The sequence below is a fragment of the Euleptes europaea genome, chromosome 6 (assembly GCF_029931775.1).
Source record: "Euleptes europaea isolate rEulEur1 chromosome 6, rEulEur1.hap1, whole genome shotgun sequence".
Lineage (NCBI taxonomy): Eukaryota > Metazoa > Chordata > Lepidosauria > Squamata > Sphaerodactylidae > Euleptes > Euleptes europaea.
The window spans coordinates 16,342,352-16,348,351 of record NC_079317.1 but is presented as its reverse complement, the minus strand read 5'-3'; the positions used below and the strand labels follow the sequence as shown (position 1 = coordinate 16,348,351).

The window sequence follows — 6,000 nt, the reverse complement described above, 5'->3', positions numbered from 1 at the left end:
GGAGTGGCGAAACCAACCCAGTTCACCAGATTAGCCTCTGCCGCTCATGTGGAGTAGTGGGGAATCAAACCCAGTTCTCCATATCAGAGTCCACCACTCTAAATAAGTATTCCCTCTTTTAATGAGTAGTCCCTCATTTTCAATACTACTATGCATAGTATTGAAAAGTACTGAGCCCAGAGGGGGAAGGTATCACCTTTCATTGTGGCATGGTTGCATACAACACAATGACAAGGCTAATTTGGGCTTTCAGTCCAGCTTACATGAGGTCAATATATTTTTCAAGAATCTTCATGCAATTCATTTTCAATCCCTGTCCCACAGCAACGGCCGTTTAAAAAGGGCTTTGCTTGCATCTCTCATGGCCCCAGCTGAAGTTCCTTCCTACTAATGCTCGGGTGCATCAATTATTAATTTGCACTTTAAAATGCTACGGGAGCATCATCTCTTTTTCTCTCCAATCATTGTGAATGGAGTCTTTGATCCAATGTTAACCACACAGGAAATACGGCATAGGTGGAACAGTTAACATGCCTGAGTCAGAAAGTAGAGCATCCAACAGGATTTATGCTGGAGATGAATCTACAAAGGGAGGGAGGCAGTGATAGGAACAGAAGGCTCCCATAAAACAAGTTTGTTGGTTTTAAACATGTTCGGCCAAATTAATTGTTAGCATTGCCTCTTCAGCTTCAAAGGGAGAAAGTCTGACCCGCTGCCTTGTACAGCAGTTGCTCCGTGAACCGGGAGCAATCCCAGATTTATAGCATGTTAAACAAAAGGCACGTTAAGCTTACAGCCCTACCCTGATCACATTTATTTGGAAGCCTGGCTGGCCACACTGTTTCTCATAGCCAGCGTGGTGTAGTGGTTAAGAGTGGTGGTTTGGAGCGGTGGAGTCTGATCTGGAGAACTGGGTTTGATTCCCCACTCCTCCAGGTGAGCAGCGCAGGCTAATCTGGTGAACTGGATTTGTTTCCCCACTCCTATACACAAAGCCAGCTGGGTGACCTTGGGCAAGTTACAGCTCTGTTAGAGCTCTCTCAGCCCCACCTACTTCCCAGGGTGTCTGTTGTGGGGAGGGGAAGGTGATAGTGGTAGAGAAAGTCGGCATATAAAAACCAACTCTTCTTCTTCTAGCTGTATCACAAATGATGGGCTCTGGGTTGTGGGCTCAATCTACTTTCCAGCAAATGCTCTGTCTGTTTATTTGGAAAGAAGACCTGCTGAGTTCGATAGGAGTAAGTGCGCACAGGATTGTAGCCTTACGCTGCTTTATAGCACAGTCTGATGTATGGCACTTTAAGGACTTTCACATTTATGGTGACTGGAGCTTTTGCAAGCCTAAGTATGCTTTATACAGGGGACCCCAAAGTGGGCACCTTGGCGCCTGCCAACACCTGTTATGGGGCCCAGGTGTTTTTAGGAAGTGGGAGGAGCCAGGCAGGGCTTTTGCCCAGTGAGGTTTCTGCTTGACTACTGGAGATTTGATTGACTGTGCATTATTTTTTAACGCTCTGTCAGGGCAGCTGCCATCACACACAAGGATCTGCATTGTGTTACTGAAGTGAAGCCGTGGCAATCCTTTTGTGGCTGGCTCCGGCTCCTGTGGCTGAGTCAGAATTCCAAATGTGCCCGCTGGCTCAAAAAGGTTGGAGACCCCTGCTTTATCAGAGGCATGAAGTTGTATCTATAGGCAGATAGAGGGGTACAAACAGAAGAAGGGTGGAAGGGAAAGAGATTTGACTACAGTCCTAACTACACATTACATTTTCCCCCCAGATCCGCATGATCAAACTTGTATTGTGAGTTCTATACTGGGAATAATCCCAGGCATGCCAGAGCCCAATTTGTATCACTGCGCATTAGGAGGATGAGGAGAAGACTTGGTTTTTATATGCTGATTTTCTCTAACACTTAAGGCAGAATCAAACTGGCTTACAATCTCCTCCACTTCCTCTCTCCACAACAGACACTTAGTGAGGTGGGTGATGCTGAGAGAGCCCAAAGAGAGCTGTGACTAGCCCAAGGTCACCCAGCAGGCTTCATGTGGAGGAGCGGGGAACCAGACCCGGTTCTCCAGGTTAGAGTCTGCCGCTCATGTGGAGGAGCGGGGAATCAAACCCTGTTCTCCAGATTAGAGTCCACTGCTCTTAACCACTAGACCACACTGGCTCTCCTTACAAATGGAGGCTGCATCCACATGATGCATCCACACTGCATCCAAACGATGATGACTTACCACATTCCTGTTGCTGCTGCTGCAAATGCAGAGGTATTTGTAGCGGCAACAGAGCATCCACACAGGTCTCTCCCCTGCCGTTTCCTTGCCCCAGATGCCATTCCGTGCCTCCTCCACCGGTGCCACTGGATGACCTTTTCAGGCTTTTAAAAAATATTGGTATAGCTTAACACTATAGCAATATACAGGTTGAGTATCCCTTATCTAAATTGCTTTGGACCAGAAGTGGTCCATCGTTCAGATCTTTTCATATATTGGAATATTTTGGAATTTTTGCATATACATAATGAGATGTCTTGGGGATGGGATCCAAATGCATTTATGTTTTATATACGCTTTATACACATCGCCTGAATGCAAATATTTTTAATAATTTTGGGTACGTTGAACCATCAGAAAGTAAAGGTGTAACTTTCTCACCAGAATACCTGTATCAGCTGTTAAACAAGAATGACAGCAAACAACAAACTAACAACGGCAGGCTTTCAGTCTCCACCTACAATGCAGTGTACACTGTATTTATTTATTTTTTAGGTGAGAGGAAAGCAAGCAGCAGGGATCTGCCCATGTGCCGGTTCGAAGGGTCTGGTTTTCGGATCAGTCCAGATATGGGATCTGGTTTTCAGATCTGGTTTTCGGATCGATCCAGATATGGGATAAGGAATACTCTACCTGTATCTATTACTGATTTTAAAAGAACACCCGAAAAACCCAGCTTGGTGGAATTGCAGTGGGGAACAAGGCAGCTATTGAGGGAGGGAGCTGGGGCAAAATGGGTTTGAGGGGCTGTGGCTCAGTGGTAGAGCATCTGCTTGATATGCAGAAGGTCCCAGGTTCAATCCCTGGCATCTCCAGTTCAAGGGATCAGGCCAGTAGATGATGTGAAAGACCTCCGCCTGAGACCCTGGAGAGCCACTGCCAGTCTGAGTAGACAATACTGACTTTGATGGGCCAAGGGTCTGATTCAGTACAAGGCAGCTTCATGCGTTCATGTGTGTTTATGTGACTGTAGTCCTTTGCAAATCATCACAGCCAAATAAGCTTGGGGAAAGAGCCCAGCAAAGCAGGGGGAAACACAGGAGAGACATGGAGGGATGCTTCAGAAAAACCCACTCCAGTTTGGGAGCAAAGGGTCCATGTGGAAGCAGCCAGTGTCTCGGCTAAACAGGGCTTTTACTGCCAAATCAAATTTATTAATACTGTCGACTGACCAATCACATGCCAACGCATCAAAATGTCCAGGGCGTTTACTGTCACTGGATAGCTGTTTCTCCGACAGAATTATTGTGAGGACAAATGAGACGAGGATCGTAATGAACTTCGCGTACGAGAAGATGATTGCATGATGACAGGGAACCCTATAGCAAAGCAGCTCAGAGCGCTCGCATTATCAGATGTGAGGTGTTTGGAGCTGGGCGATTTCCATTTGTGTTTCTTTCCGCACCGTGAGAACCGAGAAGACAGACTGGTGCCGCATGCTGATCACACAGCAAAACGAGATGGCAACGGGAAGATGTGCAGGTTTTTCCAGATCCTCCCCCCCCCCCGCAACAAAATCCCTTCGCCCCACCTGTTTGTTATCTAGACTGCCAGATGGTGCCTGAGGCAAACCCTTGGAATAGTCTGCATCTGACAGATTTTCATAGTGGGGGGAGGGAAGGAAAGGCATCATGCAGGAGGCCCAGGTTCGAATCGCTACTCTGCCTACCCTAACTCACAGAATTATTGTGAGAGCCAGCATGATGTAGTGATTAAGAGCGGTGGTTTGGAGCGGTGGACTCTGATCAGGAGAACTGGGTTTGATTCCCCCCTCCTCCACATGAGCGGCGGAGGCTAATCTGGGGAACTGGATTTGTTTCCCCACTCCTACCCATGAAGCCAGCTGGCTGACCTTGGGCTAGTCACAGCTCTCTCAGCCCCACCTACCTCCCAGGGTGTCTGTTGTGGGGAGGGGAAAGGGGATTGTAAGCCGGTTTGATTCTTCCTTAAGTGGTAGAGAAAGTCGGCATATAAAAGCCAACTCTTCTTCTTCGATAAAATGGAAGAGGGGAGAGTGATGCTGTAACCACTTTGCTTATTTTATACTTTTATTTTTATTTATATTCTGCTCTTCTCCCTGATCGGGGACCCGAAGTGGATTTTCTCTTTGTTTCCCCCTTCCTCCACTGAAACAACCTTGTAAGGGTAGGTGAGGCTGAGGGATTGCGACAGGACCGAGGTCACCTGACAGGATTCCATTCTTGAGTTGGGGATTCAAACTTGGTTGTCCCACATCCTAGTCTGACATTCTATCCACCGTGCCACACCAGCCCTATTTGGGCCCCTACTGGAAAGAATGTGTGTGTGTGTGTAAAGTGCCGTCAAGTCGCAGCCAACTTATGGCGACCCCTTTGTGGGGTTTTCATGGCAAGAGACTAACAGAGGTGGTTTGCCAGTGCCTTCCTCTGCACAGCAACCCTGGACTTCCTTGGTGGTCTCCCATCCAAATACTAACCAGGGCTGACCCTGCTTAGCTTCTGAGATCTGACGAGATCAGGCTAGCCTGGGCCATCCAGGTCAGGGCTACTGGAAAGAAAAGTAGGGTATAAATATCTACATAAATAAAAACTTAAGCCATATCTTCACTATGGGAAGTATATATGGTTGCCAGACCCCCCCTGGCCAACAGCAGGGGGAGGAGGGGGGTAGAGAGGCCAGATCCAGGTTGGGAAACTCCTGCAGATTTGGGGATGGAGCCTGGGGAGGACAGGGACCTCAGTAGGTACGATGCTATATAGTCCACCCTCCAAATCATCCATTTCCCCCCATCGGAACTGATCTCTGTAGTCTGGAGATGAGCTGTAATTCCAGGGGATCCCCAGGTCCCACCTGGAGGCTGGAATCCCTATATCACCATCTCCCACTATTATTTTGACATGTTCCACATCAGCCTGGAGTAACTCCCAATATGGCATCAGGTTCATGTACATGCCTCCAAGTAGGGTTGCCCCCACTGGCCACCGGCGGGGGATGAAGTGTAGGGTTGCCAGCTCAACGCTGGGAAACTCCTGGAGATTTGGGGGTGGAGCCTGGGGAGGGCAGGGACTTCAGTGGGGTACAATTCCATAGCGTCCACCCTCCAAAGCATCCATTTTGTCCAGGAGAACTGATCTCTGTAGACTGGGGATGAGGTGTAATTCAGGGGGATCCCCAGGACCCACCTGGAGGCTGGCATCCTAATCAGACCATCTGTGGACATTAAATCTGCAGCAGCTAGGACTGCCACTTTAGGGTTAGGAAATTCCTGAAGATTTTGGCGGGGTGGTGGTGGTGGTGCCTGGAGAGGGTAGAGTTTGGGGAGGGGAAGGAGCTCAGCCGTGATGCGATGCCATCGAGTCCGCCCTCTGAAGCTTCCATTTCCTCCAGGGTAACTGGTCCCTGTAGCCTGGAGATCAGTTGTAATTCTGCGAGATCTCCAGGCTCCACCTGGAGACTGGCAACCCTAGCAGAAGCAGCAAGCCACTTCTTCAGAAATCCTTAAAAAGGTAAAGGTAGTCCCCAGTGCAAGCAGTGGGTCATTCCTGACCCATGGGGTGACGTCACATCCTGACGTTTCCTAGGCAGATATGTTTCCGGGATGGTTTGCCATTGCCTTCCCCAGTCATCTACACTTTACCCCCAACAAGCTGGGGACTCATTTTAGCGACCTCGGAAGGATGGAAGGCTGAGTCAACCCTGAGTCGGCTACCGGAAGCCAACTTCTGTCGGGATCGAACTCGGGT

The 6,000-nt window shown here is 48.7% G+C and overlaps 1 non-coding gene across 1 annotated transcript; it reads left to right on the top strand.

Moving 5' to 3' along the window:
* The first annotated feature begins 3,021 nt into the window (after window positions 1-3,021).
* TRNAI-GAU (transfer RNA isoleucine (anticodon GAU)) lies at window positions 3,022-3,093 on the top strand. The gene has a single exon. It is a non-coding gene; the product is annotated as a tRNA-Ile (tRNA).
* The last annotated feature ends 2,907 nt before the right edge of the window (window positions 3,094-6,000 follow it).